A 16,155-nucleotide genomic window follows, 5' to 3' on the forward strand; every position below is an offset into this window, starting at 1 on the left:
CATCCTGCTTGCACCCCTGCCTGCATCCTGCATCCCCAGCTGCATCCTGCCTGCATCCTGCATCCCTGCCTGCATCTAACACCCCTGCCTGTATCCTTGCCTGCATTTTACACCGCTGCCTGCATCCCCACCTGCATTCCTTCCTGCATCCTTACTTGCATCCCTATCTGCATCGCTACATATATCCCCACCTGCTTGGTTGCCGCAAACCCACCCTACAGCTCAGCCCGCTTTCCAAGCAGGTTTAATAACACTCACTAAAATACCAGAGGATTCACAGCAGGAGATGTTGTTTGTGGATGCAAGTTGGTTTGAAGAGAAACAATAGTTGGTAACCTGCATGGGCAGGCCCAGGCTTTGGCAGACACCTGCTGCTTTGCCTGGAGGAGCACTGGGAGGATGCCCAGGGACCATCTTTCCCTGCTCCTCTGCCAGCAAGGGAGAGCCCTGCCACCATACAGAAGTGGGCCTGGGGTGGCAGTGTCCAACCCGGCCTGGCTGCGTTACACGCAGCTCTCGGGGTGCTGGGGCTCTGCCAAGCCCCCCAGGGAGCGAGAGCTCAGCTCTCTGCTGAGCTCCGTCTGCTAGATCGTGCTGTGCTGGCAGTTTGCAAAGCTGTCTATTATCAGCACGTTAATAACCTTTCACAATGTTTAATTACTTGGAAAGGTAATCGGTCCTGCGGTAGCTGTTTGAAAGGCATGCCCATTTCACTTGCTCTTGGCAAAGACTTCTGGTTTTTGTCTTTCATTCGTGCAATAAATATGTTACAACCGATCCTGCTTCAAAAGGCTGTACCTATTTGTAAAACAAAGAGGAAGATTGCTCCGTGGCTTTCTGGGTATCAGCTTGGCGGTGGGGTGGTGTGCCACAGATCTCTGCTGCTGACATCACCATATGTATGGGTTAAGGAGACCGGTACCCATGCTGTGTTTCTCACCTAAGGTGCCCAGTTTGACCCTCACAGCCAGGTCTCCAGGGACAAAGTCCCTACCAGCAAGAGTGATGAGGGACAAGTGAAGAAGTGTCCCCTGCTGCTGTCTGCACAGGAATAAATAGCTGAGGGCTGCTCCATACCCAGCCCAGCCCCATGGAAGTGCCCCCACTCCATCACTGACACTGGTGCAGGTTGGGAAAAGCAACAACCACGATGCTGGGGAGGCGAGGTGGGAGGACGTGGCAGCTGCAGAAAAGAGACATACAGATGGCCTGGGTGCCAAAAAGTGACACCGGGCTCTCCAAAGGACAGACACACTAGGGCCCCAGAGAAGTGACTGGTCTCTCTTCTGCCACATAAGGACGCTGCCACTCGTGACGTGAGTGGGCTCATGACCCCCGCAGGCCTGCAGAGCCTTGCTGCCCCTCTCATGTGGGGACGGGTAGGTGCACTGCCCTGCAGGCTCACCCTGCCACTCAGCACCTCCATGGCCCGCCGCTGTGGAAACTGTTATGAATGGGTTTTCTAAATTGGTCCTTTTCCACTGATGAGTGCTGTCCTATGAGCCAACGTGTTCCGCCTCAGACAGCGTGGTGCTCACTTTTGGGAGAAGAGAATGAAATGGTATCAGAACAAAACATTATTCACGATGGCAGCAAAAGCCTCTGGCAATCTTCCTTTCTTCATAAGCACAAGCACGTCAAAAAGCAAACGAAAAGCCCCCAGCAGCTGTCAAAGGACCCAGCTCTCAGCCTGTAGTTTTCCCCACGTGTGGGCATATTCAGAAATCCGGTCCGAGTCTTGCTTGTGTTTCCTTGGAAGTCTTGAGGGGTTTGTTTTCTTCTTTTTATTTTATTTTTTAAGAATAATAATAATAATAATAATAATAAAAAGCTTTTAACAGCCCCAGGGCAGAAGGCTCTCACTTGCTAAATCACAAGGTTTGCCACATTGAAATGTAGGGACGTGCCCACAAATGAGAACTGGCTGTCTTAGCTTTTGTTCTTGAACATTTGCCAGAACCCTTAAAACAACACGAGTAGGTTCAGCCACCTAACATCCCTGCGTGCTGGGGAGCTGAGGAGTACACACTTCAACTCTGTGGGCACCACTGGTGACTTGCCCTGCTGCAAGACAGCCTGGTGGCCATGGCTCCAGAATGTGCAGAAGGGCCCTGGTGCCAGCCACGGCAATCCTGCCAGCTCCTACAGGTCCTGCAGTACTGAAAGGTGCTTTCCAACCCTTTGTGGAGCACCAGCAGAAGTGGGCTTTGCCTCCAGTGACAGGAGATGGCGGTCAGTGCTGGGATGCCCCAAAGATATTCCATCTGGCCTTTAGACCTGAAGGACTGTCGTTGTGCTTCTCTGCCAGGAGGGTAGTGAGAAGAATGGGATTTGCAATCGTTCTCATTTTCCCCCCAGCTTGCTTAAAGAACGGTTATCAGAAGGCAGAGTGAGGGTCCGAAATTCATAAAGCTGAAGGGAGAATTAGGAAGATGCTTCCGCAACAGTTCCATAAAACAGCCATAGGTGCTGCCTCAGCACAGACCTGCCTGTGAGCGTGAGGCCTAACCCAGTGCTCGCCATGCCATACCCGGGCTGTATATCCTTATTTAATTTGGACAGCACACCTCAGTCCTCAACTGAAGATATATTTAGCCTTCTATTTCAGTCACAGACTTGGAGAGAGACCAGATGCACACCTCAGACCTTGCCTATAGTCATTCCTTGGCCACCTTGCTCTTCTGCTAATGTTTATTTAAACAGATGAAGGGTGGAGCATGACCTAGCATGGGCTTGAGAAGCTCTGCCAATGTCTGTCCCTGCACCAGGCTCTGGCTGGCCACCTGACAGCCACAGTTTGAGGAGGCCTGGAGCAGCCCCATGTCCAGGCCATGGCTTCTCCTCAAGGCTGCCATTTCCATCCTGCTGGCTCTGGCCCTTCCTTCCCATGCCCACTGAGGGGTCAGACCTTGCACCTCAAAGGGATTTGGTGTTTCCACAAGATGCATTGCACACCCCAGATTCTACTAGGTGCAGACTCAACAGCAAGGCTCCCTCAGTCTTTACCTGCAGCTCATAGTGCCAGCTTTCCCTTTGGCTCTCCTCCATGGGTGTTTGAGCAGCCTGGACACTCAATGTTATACTTCCCTTAGGTTTTCAATCCCATATCGGTCTCTCTCAGCAAAGCAGCTGTGCTGGAGCTCTGCTTCCACAGCACCCAAGCCGTTTCTGGCCACATCCTTCTGAACTTCCCTCCCTCTCCTGGCAACTGAAAGTCTCTGTCTACCTGCTGTACCCTTCCCTGGGAGCATACCCCTGCTCTGGAGGAGTGTCCCTCCGAGGGGATGCAGTGTCCTTGCCCAACAAAACCTTAACTTCAGCACTGCTCCAGCTCCCATCTCATGAGAAGCACCACAAAAGAGTATAGGTGAGTCGGGACATCCTGTGACACCCTCTGAGGTACCATCCCAAATTCCCAGGTCCCAGCAAGCCCTGGAGAGAAGGGGGCTCTTCCTTCTTGACGTCACGGCTCTGGTTTACAATATTTAGCATGTAAGTAATAGTCCAACCCACGGCTTCTTTCCACATAATTATAGCTCACTAGGTACCAGGAAAAGGAGAGCCCCTGCCTGGGCTGCTGACGTCTTTTTCCTTTCAGGTTCAATGGCAGCTTTATTGTGGTTGAATTTTCTTCCTTTCTGCTGCCCGGTCTTTCTCTGACTGGAATCGTTCCCCTTGAAAATTTGGTGACTTTTGCTGAAAAGCAGTTCTGCCACTTCTGTGGAGAGGCAGCTTTTACAAACGACACAGTGGTAGTTACGGGATGTGTGGTTTACCTCAAGACGTCACATCTCCTCCCCCAGAGAAATCAGGAGGTTTATTGCTCATATTCAGCTTCAATTGTATAAAGGAAAAAAGCCCTGTGACTTTCACTACTACTTTTAATGTTCTAAGAAACCCTCACGCTCCTTCTTCAGGCTGCTTCAAAGGGCAGATAGCTGGGGCATGAGATGCTGCCTTTCAGCACACAGAGGCATCTGAAAGTGTGGTATAAAATCCCGTGAGTCAGATTTCAGTATTTCCTACCCTGGGAAAACAAGTTACTGATTTTGGTGGGGATTTTTCCTGAGCAAAGGCTGGACAGAAAGCAAGCAGAGCTCTAAGCATCGGGTTTGTCCTTTTCTGCCTTGTTGTCCAACAGTTTCGGAGAGCTCTTGGAGGTGTAGTGTTGCTCAGTTGGGAGAGTGAGTTTCCTGCGAGGAAGGAAGACGAAAGGATCAGGGCTGCCAAGCAGATCCCCATGCTCTGTCACAGCGAAAATCAGTATGGCAAAGCCTAGGGACCCACTCTGTGAGAAGAGAGCTGTGAGGCGAGCCACAGGCAGGCTGACCACACCGGACACACAGTGTGTGTTAGTGCAGAGACAGAGAGCTGAGAGAGGAAGCTGGCAAACCAAACCTCCCCATCTGGCTCAAAAGTACACAGGGGAGGTAAATAAATACAACAGCCAGTGGAAACTTGCTGACTGCCACCTCCCTACGCAGGCAGTGTCCCTGTCAGCAGACAGACAGGCTGCAGGCACGCAGGTGCCCAATGCAGTGACACTCCCTGGGATGCTCTTCTTGCCCCTTCTGCTGGTGAGGACAGCAGGTTCTAACAGCTTTTGTTTTGTGCTGAGCTGAACAACTATGAGCACAACACTGTGAAAACTCAGGGCACGAGGTTTTACTCATGTACTGGATGTGTTTAATCTCTGTGGGCTGATGTGGTGTTGAGTGAGCCCCAGCTGGGTACCCTTAGCTGCTGTGATGTGGAGAAGGGTAAAGCATGCACAACGTGCTGTGACCTTTTACTCACAATTTTGATGGTAAAACCCTAGCATTCAAAAAACAAACCATCACCAAGCTCCACTCAGCTGAAGTCATCAGTGCTGATTTCCAGACCAAAAGGCTCAAGGTGTCCCCACGTGTGGGCTGAACTTTCCTAATGTTTATAGAAAGAGGCCACACTGCACACGCTGAATGCAGGGTTTGCTCGTCGGTGCCTTCTCCCCCCCCATGAAAACCGAGGTGCTTCAGACCTGCCCAGGAAACGCAGCTGGTTTCCTGCCGGCAAGCTCAGCAGTGCTGTGCTAGCTGAAGACCTCCCTCACCTGTGGGTCGCAGTGCACTAACATCTTGGTTTTGTATAGAGAGCTTCTTATCTACGTAGGAAAGAGCTTCCCCAGGGGACCAGGGACGTCCAGCCACAGGCCACGCAGTCTCCACCAGCCACAGCACAGATCCACAGCTTTACAAAACACAGCCAGGCAGGGGAGGTGGGAAACGCGCGGGGAAAAGGAAACGATTGCGACACAGCCCTGTGTGACGCAAGTACATTATCTCCTAATGCTGAGGTATGAGCGTGGAAGGAGTTCCCCTCATCCGGGGATGGGCTCCATGACCCAGCACGATCCTGAGTTACTGGGGCTGGCAGGCTCCTCTGTCTCTAATTAACCCTTTCTGCTGCTGAGGAAGTGCAGAGGACACTCATTAGATAGTCACAGTGAAAATATTTTGTCTATCAACATTGCCTTTCATCCGAGCATCTCAAAGGACTCCACAAGTATTAATTAAGCTCACCTCCCCCCTGCCCCCAAGGCAAGTATGAATAATTATCACTGAGCAGGATGGAAAACTGGGGCCATGCTTGCCCAAGAGCATCCAACCAGCTATAGAAGAAGAGCAATTTCCAGCGGCAGGCCCCAGTAGCAAACCTGTGGGCAGCACAGCCTGTGAGCCAGCCCTGTTTGCTGGGCTCTGCTCGGGGGCTCCTTCCCCTTGAAGGTCAAAGCATTCAAAGGACAGAAGAACAGAATTATTTTCATTTTAGGGTGCAAAGAGATTGATTTCATGAAATAAAATACAGGTAAAAATGGCAAGAAAGTATGAACTTCCTTTATCTATGTGAAAACTTTCCGAACAACAGGCTGTCCTCTCATTCACCCCATATCCCACATTAAGATCTTCTGTTGTTCTTCTACAAGATCAATAGTTCCTAAAACTAATGGATGATAAACCAGGTTTCGTGGAATCAGGTTCAGAACTTAAGGAATATTCTAAAACTGAAGCAATCAAACCTGTGGTTTTACAACCTTGCTTGTTATTTCACTTTACTATTATCAGCTTCAAGGCTTAGAATGCTTTCATTTTTCCTTTCCCTCCAACCATTCTGCATCAAGACATTTCAGGTCAGGACTGCTTAGGTTGCAAGTTGAGGTATATTTTACAGTGATAAAAACTCACTGTCATCAGCTAGTCTGAACTCTCTCATGGCCCAGCCCAGAGGGACTTGGTGAGTTACCCTGTAGGTAGCTCAACCACTTACATCACATTACTTGGTTAATTTTCCTGGATATATCTGTAACTGCTGAAGGGACAATGAAGTTTCTCCACCTTCCAAATCCTGTTCCACGCTTCATGGAGAGGCTCCAGTATTGGGCTCCTTGTTTTGCAAATTCCTTACCTACAGGAATGTTGTGGGAATGAATATACAAATATTGTCAGATTCAGAGATATCAGAGCAATGTGAAGGGGAGTCATAAATATACCTCACGCGGATAATAGCTGCTATAAATTTTGTTGCCTTGATCTGGCTTGGCATCACTGCATGGCTGTTCTAGTTCCTCTGTCCATGGCAGAGGAACTGTTTATTACTGATATATAACTATATCATTATGGTCTCCTTCTGGATGGCTCAGGATAAAAGTAGCTCTATAGTCTGAGTTAGGCACTTTCTAAAGCAATAGCAGCTAAACAAACAAACACCCCTTTGAGGCCTGTTACTGTTTTGAATTCACAATTTATCTTATGCCAGCACAACTTTCCGGTAAATACCTTTTAGGTGGCTGTGTGGCCTCTGAGCTCAGACCACACTTGACACCTTAGCCACCAAGAGATAGAGCTCTGAGGAACAAGCACTAACAAGAGCAAAGGGACTGAACAGCCAACTCTTCTTCACCGCAGAGGATCCTCCGCTGCAGCGACTGGGTGGGGTGAGGCCCAGTGGGCATGGCTGAACCCCGCTGTCCTGGCTGGTCCCTAATGGCTGCTGGGATAGGGCTGTCCTCTCCCAGCCCCTACAAATGCTGTCTGGTAACAGGGATGGGGAGCCTGGGGAAGGTCCCAGGCCATCAGCAGCCCAGCTCTGGGAAGTGTTTCAGATCAGCACTGTCTGTTTCCAATTATGTCTAAGAGCATTTCTGTACTGAAGCGCCAAAGTCTTGATTTATGGGCTTTCGGACAAGGGAATGCAGTGTTTTTTATTATCTTTATCTCTAAATCTTCTCTTGTTGCTTGTTGCTTGCAACAAACTTGCACAGTCTAATGCAAAGGTCTTTCGGTTTTCCTACACACTTGGGTGCTAAAGTCCTGCACTGACCTGTAGTATTACTGTTGCTGCACCAGAGGGGAGGTCAGCCTGGCGTGTCCCCAGGAGGAGGACAGGCGCTGCTGGAAGCAGCAGGATGGCCACAGTGGGAGCTCAGTGCCACCCTTGGGCCCAGAGCTGAGCTCAGATCTGGCTGCGGGGCTGTGCCAGAGGTGGGCTGTGGGACAAGCCCTCTCCTACACCACTCAGCACCAGACATTCCTCTGGCCAGAGTTTGTGCTGCATTGGCTTCCCACATATTTATCCTGACATCACATGGGCTGGGGCCCTTCCCGCTGCTGCCCAGTGTGATCTTACTGTACAGAAATTGCTCTTAGAAAACAAAGTCTCCCATGGAAGGAAAAGGCTCGGATGCCGTGAAGAAGAGTTTTATGAGCTTTGCCTCAATATTCGTTGTGCAACATCTTTGCAGGATTTCATTATTTATGATTTTATCTATCTACGTTCTATGCCTAATAGCTTGGAGGTGCCGTTGATTAATTTTTTCCAGCTCTTTGATGTACCGGCAATAACTTGTCTGCATTGTCCTGTGTCAGAAAAGCAGAAATTACCACAGCGGGGCCGGGATGGGGTGTCATGAAGCGGCCCCAGATGGAACTGCTGTTCTCCTGCTGTGGGATAGGGCTTCCCAAGATGTGCTCTTGCCACTTGTGTCACTCCAGTAGTTGGCTGATGGCAATACAAGCTGAGTCAACCCCCTGATATGGGAAAAACCTAACTCAACCAAAAAACGTCTTGCTTTTGTTTTTGTTTTTGCTAGGTTAGTGAGTTAACTCATTCTTTGTGAGTGCAGATACCTACCAGAGATACTGCAGAGGACTACACAGGGGAATGGGCAGTAGGAGCGTCCAAAGGAGGAAGAGGAGGGAGCGGGGCAAGTGGGGGCAGGCTGGGGGAACCACTCCCTACGTGCGGACACTGCAGTTGGATTCCTTGTACTGGTTCCATCCTCGATGTCGTAACCCGTTTCTGGAATCTTTTCAATTAGGCAGTGATTTATTGGTTAGTGGGGTGTGTTTGGACAGTCTCCAGCAACAGGCACGAAATGCATTACCATGCTAAGCTCTGTCCTACTGCCTGCAATGCTAAGGCATGACATTGTTGTGCCTTTTTTTTTTTCTCCAGGAAATGAATCTTTTTAAAAGTGGTTATAAGATTATATGACTAGGGATGTATCAAGGGATGTAAATCTGCCCATTTCCAAAGCTTCAGTGCAGTTATACCACTTATAAAAGGATTTACTTCAAGATTTTAGCTGCCCCAGCATATTAGTTGCTGATGAACGGGAGGTCTTCCTGAAAAGAGTGCATTTATCAGCATAAATGGACCTCTTTGTTCCCTTATGTAGAGGTTTTCAGCCTGCCCAAGCTAAAGTGTCTGCTAGTTCAGAATTTATTATTTCTTGTCATCACTTCTCTTACAGTCATCACCTCTCTGGTATTGGTCCAATTCTGTGGATTTGTCAATCACCACCACAAAGAAACCCTGAGCCAAAATAAACCTGGCCTGGCTTGATTTTCGTATTACAAATGTACTGGCACAACTGTTGTCCACAAAACCTCCTATTTCAGCAAAGTGCTTGAAATCCCATTGACTTCAATTAATAAGTTAAGCAAGTGCTTAAACACTGTTTGAACTGGGGCCTGATGACCCTGCCTTGGCCAACAATTCACTAGGTTGGTTTCTTTTCTTCCTTTCTTTCTTTTTTTAATAGTTGCACATCTTTTAAAGGAATTTCCACATTTCACTTCAGTCAAGAGATCAAAAATACAATAAAATAAAATAAAAAATGGAGAGATCAAGGAGAACTGAAACCAGATATTATGTTTTCTTCAGACATTTTTCATTTAGCAACGGCCTATAGTAGATGAAACATTAAGGATCCAAGGACGGTGAATGAAACGAGGTGGCCTTCTAGGACACAATCCTCTGCTTGAAGTTATGGGGTCAAATCTTGAAAAATTAATCTGACTCCCCTCTCAAAGCAGGGAATTACTGATGTGTCATATAAGCAAAAAAACCCTGCAGATTCTGGACTACCACAGATATCCTTTAGTTCATGGTTGCTGGTGATGTCTGGCAGTTTTATATTACATGCTACTCCTGTTCTCCCTGTACGCAATTATGTAGGCATATCGGTATAATGCGTGATTATTACAAAATAACCACAACATGCTGGGCAGAGCATTTTATGCCTCTCAGTTGGTCAAGGCTCATCTGGCCTCAATCTGATCGTTTTGGCTTTGTTTTGTTTTGTTTTATTTTTCTTAAGGGACATCTATTTTAAGGTTTCTCCTATTTAACCAATGGAATCTATGTTAATTTGACCTATATTAAATCAACAGGGTTTTTTTTGTTTTGTTTTGGTTTTTTTTTTCATTACTCCCTTTGCTGATCAAAGAGCTTTCAGGCAGTTTCCTCAGATGCTGGCATACCTTGCAGCTCCAGCAGGAAGCCAACGTGCCAGCATGCAAATGCTCCCCGCCTTCCTTCTCTTGTGAAGGCGGCTGTGATCCCCGCTGCCTCCCAAGCAGGGCACAGCTGACTTCTCCCTCTCATCCCCTCCCGTTCCAGGCACACGTGAGCTGCAGCACTGGGAAATTCCTCAGTGCAGGAGGAAAAGCCCTTTGGTGCATAGACCCCACTCCTGAGACATACACCCAAGCTTCTCCTCTCAGTCTGGGGATGTCCACTGTTCCTGCTGGCACGGGGCTGTCCATGGCCACCACTTGTGCATGGTGATCTCTTTGGGGAGATGGCCCTGGACCCGCAGGGCTGAGAAGGGACCTGTACCCAAGCCCTAGCATAATCTTGGTGAGCAGGGCCCAGGGAGGGGCAGGACCTCCAGCCTGGCCTCAGCACACAAGGCTGGGGCTGGGCAAGGCTGGGCCAGCCCGCACCGCCACATTCTGCCCGCTGCCTCTCCTGCAGAGCGGCCAGGGCTACCTGACGGGGCGTGGGGAAACCTGATGAGCTACTGCCTGCAGCGCACTTTGATGTCCTCGGATGAAAAGTGCTACGCAACTACAAAGCCTTTTTAATGTTATAAAGCCAGAACTTCTTGCTGCCTCGACTTGGCAGGGAGGCCGATTAGATGTTATCGGTTTTGCTGTTTACACTTAGAGAAACTGCTGCAGTGTGGTTTTTGTCATGTTTTGTTGTTAAGAGTACCGCGGCAAAATGACAGAAGAGTTAATTCTGGGGTCTGTTCCTTGCAACTTCAAGGAGCAGACAGAAGCGACTTTCCATTTACTGTCAGCGAAATGTAATAAACAGTCCTTTAACAAAAAAAAAATACTGGAAACAGCAAACCAAAACAAGCTGATACGTCTGGGCATACCGATGTGTTCTGACCACACCTGCAGTAACTGCTCTGGAAGGCATTCCTGTCCGAGCTTGAGGAAAAAGCCATATTACAGAGGCCTGCTCTGAAATAACTGAGCATGGCCTACATTTCACAGACATCAGCTGGCTCCCAGACAGAGACCTGTTTGGGCCAGGCCTCATTGGCTGCTTTTCTCTATTCTATGCCTCTATACCGCGCGGTTTCACTTGATGAAGTGGTGAAGCCTACCAGCTTCTCCCACCAGTGGCATGAGGCAGAGCTTGTGCTCTGGCCTACAGCCATTCAATGATCAGAGCTGAAATACGGGACAAAATGGCCCTTCACAGCCACTCACGTCACGGACATAGCAACGTGCATGGTGGAGCATTGCCTTCACATGTTCAGCCTCTCAGCTGCCCCACACTTGGTTTACACTGGATTATAAAACTAGAAGAAGCTTCCTATAAACACTCACTCCTCATTTACAAGCCCTGTTTTGCAGTTGGCCTCCCAGGACGGCAGAGTTTCACCACACTCAGCACTACTGCTCCCAGCCGACAGAGGCACAGCCACTTCCCCTTCTCTCTCTGGCAGCTTTTCCTCTCGTCCTTAAAATCTAAATTTGTCTACAAACCTCACACAATCACCTTGATAACACAAAGTGCACACAGAGAGCGCTCCACAAAGGGTTCTAAGGGCTCTTTGCATGCTGTCATGCCAACATCCACCTCCAAGTTTAGGGCTGACCTGGGTCACCTGCCAGCAATGTGCAATTTCTAATGGGCACATCTGGGGCCTTTCTTACTGACAGCTTCTCTCTGTGCTCATCTGGATGCTGTTCAGAAGGCACCAGGCAGCCTCAGTCCCTATGCGTCCCAGCAGAACAGCGGCTCCACTCAGGTGTGAGCAGCCAGAGGGGGACTGCGCACAATGGAAGGAAACTGGGCACAGTGCTTTTTCAAAACCAAACAAACAACACATTGGTGAAAAGAAAAGGCCCTCGAGAAACAGCTCGCAGCAAAATGGACAAAATCCTTTCCTTTGCCCAGCAGCAGTGGGTTGTGCAGGCTGGAGTGTTTTCACACTGAAAGTATGGCAGCGTTTGGGAGATTTCTCTACAGTCTACAAATAAACAAAAGCCAGGGAGTGTTTTGCATTCAATAGTTAATCATAGTTGGCTGAGTGTTTATATTTTTCTTCACTGTAAAGGCATTCTTGGTCTGCCTCCCAAACAGCTTGTTTTGTCTGCGAGATTTAATCTTGAGTGGCAGGACCAGGCGCAAAGACAAACCTCAAAACAATCCTTATTTTTCTATAGCAAGATGCGAGATGTGAGACATCAGCTTCCCTTCAACCAGGCCCCTCAGGTGAGTGTGTGTGGGGGCTACTGATCGTGAGGGGCTGGGCCTGGGGCCACCAAGCAGTTTGCTGAACTCAGTTTTAACCCTTTCCTGATCTTTAAGCATTCTAAAGCACCCCAAACAATGGGAATTCAATGCTCATTGGATGGGTTTCCACCCCGAAACCCTTGCTGCAGAAGCAGCTTGTTTGTACACAGAGTGGAGGCTCAAGATGCCCAGCTTACTTTGAAATCCAGACATGGCTTTGTTTCAAGGCAACATCAAGGTAAGTCTCAAAGTTAGAAATGAAGGGATGACGCAATATGACTGTAGCCTTTAAGTGCTTGAGCTGCTTTGCTCAGAACCAGCTCAGGCACCGTACTGTGTTGACAGCAGCCATGTTTTTGTAGTGGTCCCAGTTAGCACTGCAGACGAGTGACTGAATAAGTGAATTTACGTTTTCGCACTTCTGAGATCTGGAAATGATTACAAAAGGTGAACTTCTAAATTCTTACTATTTTGTTTTCTTTGTTTTGTTTCCTTTTCCATTTGCCACTGCCTCTGAACCAGCTTTAAAGGTAGATAATATCAGCTTGTGCTTAGATCTGTATCTCAGGTTTTAAAGAAATTAATAAAATCACATAAAACGTTGCCCGAGAGGTACGTCTGCAGGTCATGTAGTCCAGCCTTTTGATGGAAGCAGGATCATCCCCAGTGCTAGATCAGGACTGACATGGCTTTGCCTACTGCTGTCTCAGAAAGCCCTGAGGAGGTTCCCTAACATCATGGTGGGAATGCTCTCATCCTCCAGGCTGCATATCCTGGAGCTTTTTGCCTGTGACGGTGCTGATTTTGGAAGGATTTTTGACAAGACTTCCCTGTAAACATAATTCAACAGAGCCCGAAGGATGAAGCCATGAAAATCCCTGCAAATCCATGTCAGCAGCTCCTTGCAGCTCCCCGCAGCCTGTGCTTCTAGCACTATGATACCTCTGTTACTGAGTTCCTCTAAATGCTTCAAAAGCAATAGTTGTTGTTAGCAGAGACAGGTGTGTAGAAAAAACACTTGAGGTGATGCTGATAGTCTCCAGAGCACTCTCAGAATTTCTTCTGCGCTGCCTTCAAGTATATGAGCTGCTTCTCCAACAACTTCCATAGCACCACTGGAGTGGGGAGAATAACTAACGCTCTGCGTGGGATAGTCAATATGCAGACCCTTCTGCCAGACCTTATCAAGCCTTAGAACCAGGCACCCACATATGGCCTTGCTCTGAACAGCCTCCTCATTGTGAGCAATGCACCCAGCTCTGCAGAGAGCAGTTTGCCTCAGCGCTGGATGTCCATCCACCGGCAGTGAGGCGGCAGGACGGAGCTGTGGGCTTTTCACGCAGTGTGCCCATAAGCAGCCTCCAGCAGCAGCTGAGTCACTCGCAGGAGTCCAAGGCACTATTAGAAGTAGACACGCCACGGCCCAGTGTATAATTACACAGCCACCATGGTGCGGAAATTAAGCTCTCTGACCCCATTAGACAGGAGCTGTTATTTCTTCTTGCCTACAAGCTCTGGAGACGAGTCCAGCTCTCGCAGTGTGAACCCATTCACCCAAACTCACCTCCTTTTGCTGAGAGCACAGAACATCACCCCATTTCTGGATGCACTGGTGGCTGCCAGAGCTCACGTCCGCAGCCCTGAGGGAAGCAGCAGTGCCAAGACATAGCGCTGCTGCACTTGGGGATGGAGAGGGCAGTGCAGCAAGTCTAGGACGTACAGCATGCTACGGGATTATTTCCACCAGAAAGGGATGCTGAAACAACTGTTGAGGCAAAACATGGGGCTAAAGGAAGGAGGTGTTTCTGTCACATAGATTTTTAACATTTTCTGTTAAACATTTTCTTTAAACATGAAGAGGGGAGGTTATGGTTAGATGTTAGTAAGAAAGCTTTTATTCTCCTTCTCATAATATGACTAGGGCCACAAAGATGAAGAGGAGGCTGGAGCATCTCCCTTCTGAGGAAAGGCTGAGAATTGTGGGAGTGTTCAACCTGGAGAAAAGAAAACTTAGTGAGGGTCTTATCAGCACTTATAAATATCCAAAGGGTGGGAGTTCTTGTTGAAGGGGTCCAGACTCTTTACAATGGTGTGCAGACAAAGAGCAATGGGCACAAACTGGAACACAGGAAGTTCCATATGAACACAAGGAAGGTCCTTAGTGTGAGGGTGACAGAGCACCAGAACAGCCCAAGCAGAGTGGGCACCTGAGCGTGGGGCCTGCTGAAGGCAGCTCCCACTGGAGGCAGCTGGGCACTTCACAGGAGACCACCCTGTGTTCAGCAACAGAACAGGCAGTGGGTGTTTGGCTAGCAGTCCAGGGAGCAGCAATACAAGGCCGGGGCTTGTGCCACTGCCGGCTGCCATCCTGTCGGAACACGCTGGAGGAGGGCTTGCTGGGTGGGGTGTGCGATGCGCTGCTGCTGACTGTGCAGTTCAGAGAGTAAACAGATGGCTCTAACCTGGAGCTGCCGCCCCGACACCAGCGCTCGGCTCCATTTGGAAGGCACAAAGAACCTCGACGGCTTTGATTTCTAAACAAGTACTAAAAAAAATCTTTTGCTGTAAGGGACAGTGAGATAAAGGAAATGTGATGTCAAATTAGAATCAGCTTGAATCACTTTGAATAAGCGCCGAGGCAACAAAATGCGCCCGTTTTGCTGGCAGGCTGTCGGCTCACAAAGCGCTTGCTCCACCCAAACCCGGGGCTTGGAGCGGCAGTAAGAAGCCCCGATAGCCCGAGATTTGCTATGTGCTGGTACGGAGTTGCCATCCCTGGGGACAGAAAAAGCATAGTTAGCTTTTAAATAGTGTTCGATGAAAACATGCCGCACCCCAAGGAGCAATTTTCACCACAGGCGGCTGTAGCACGAAGCTTTAATCCTTCACCCTCTCCGGCAACAAGAGAGATGCGGGGAGCTGCAGGAACAAACAATGCCAGGCCGCTGGTGTGTAGCTTGCTTTTCATGCCTGCAATTAAGCGCCCGTTTTACTTCCTGTTGTTTAATATTGCATTTATTCTTATCGCCGCAAGAAAAGCCTCCCGTTTTTATATATTTTAAATTTTCACTGGGGACACATTTGAAGGCCCGTATTGTAGACTCAGCAAGCAGCAGGGTAGCCGCCAAACCTCGCTTCCTTTGTTGATTTCTCGATGATTTAAGGCCTATTTGCAGCGGCTGATCCCAGTCCCCCCCCTGCCCTTTTGCTTGGTAACCACCACTTTAACAAAATGGTGTTTGTGCAGTGCCTTGGAACCAAGGATCACGCTTTTAAACACAAGATGTGGAACAGAATAGGAAAAGCAGCCCCTAAATCACCGACACGCCATGCAATTTTCAAGCCAACAGCTTAAAATTATTATTCTGCAAGAAATCCTGAGCGGCTGTTTACAAGGCTGGACAGTGATAGGGCAAGGGGGAATGGCTTTAAACTGTGACAGGGGAGGTTTAGGTTTGATGTTAGGGGAAGTTTTTCACACAGAGGGTGGTGATGCACTGGAACAGGTTGCCCAAGGAGGTTGTGGATGCCTCATCACTGGAGGCATTCAAGGCCAGGCTGGATGTGTCTCTGGGCAGCTTCATCTGGTGGCTGGCAACCCTGTCAATGGCAGGGGGGTGAAACTACATGATCATTGTGGTCCTTTTCAACCATTCTGTGATTCTATGTACTCAGAGTTGTACCATAGATGAGGCTGCTCGTCTTTTATTTCACACCTAGTTATAACTACTGGCACAGGGCTGAACCCTGTTCTGTTTGCTTTCCCTTGGCGCAAGGTTTGAAATTACTCTCTGTATCAACAGAAGTCAGTGGAAAAATATCATAAAAAGCCTCTCCTGTTGATGTGCATTGTTCGGACTTTTACTGGTTTTACCCAAAGGGACAGAATCCATTGTTCCAAAGTACAAACAGGAAAAGATAGAACCTGATCAATGGTTTATTTAGGTACAGGTTTCCTTCAGAATACACTTTCCCCCCACTGGTGCTAACAAGTGAATTCAACTCAGACGTGGTGCAAAAAAATGTATACAGTGCTGTCAGCGTGACTGCCTGCTCTGTTCTGGAAAACAAAGA

The sequence above is a fragment of the Coturnix japonica genome, chromosome 3 (assembly GCF_001577835.2).
Source record: "Coturnix japonica isolate 7356 chromosome 3, Coturnix japonica 2.1, whole genome shotgun sequence".
NCBI lineage: Eukaryota > Metazoa > Chordata > Aves > Galliformes > Phasianidae > Coturnix > Coturnix japonica.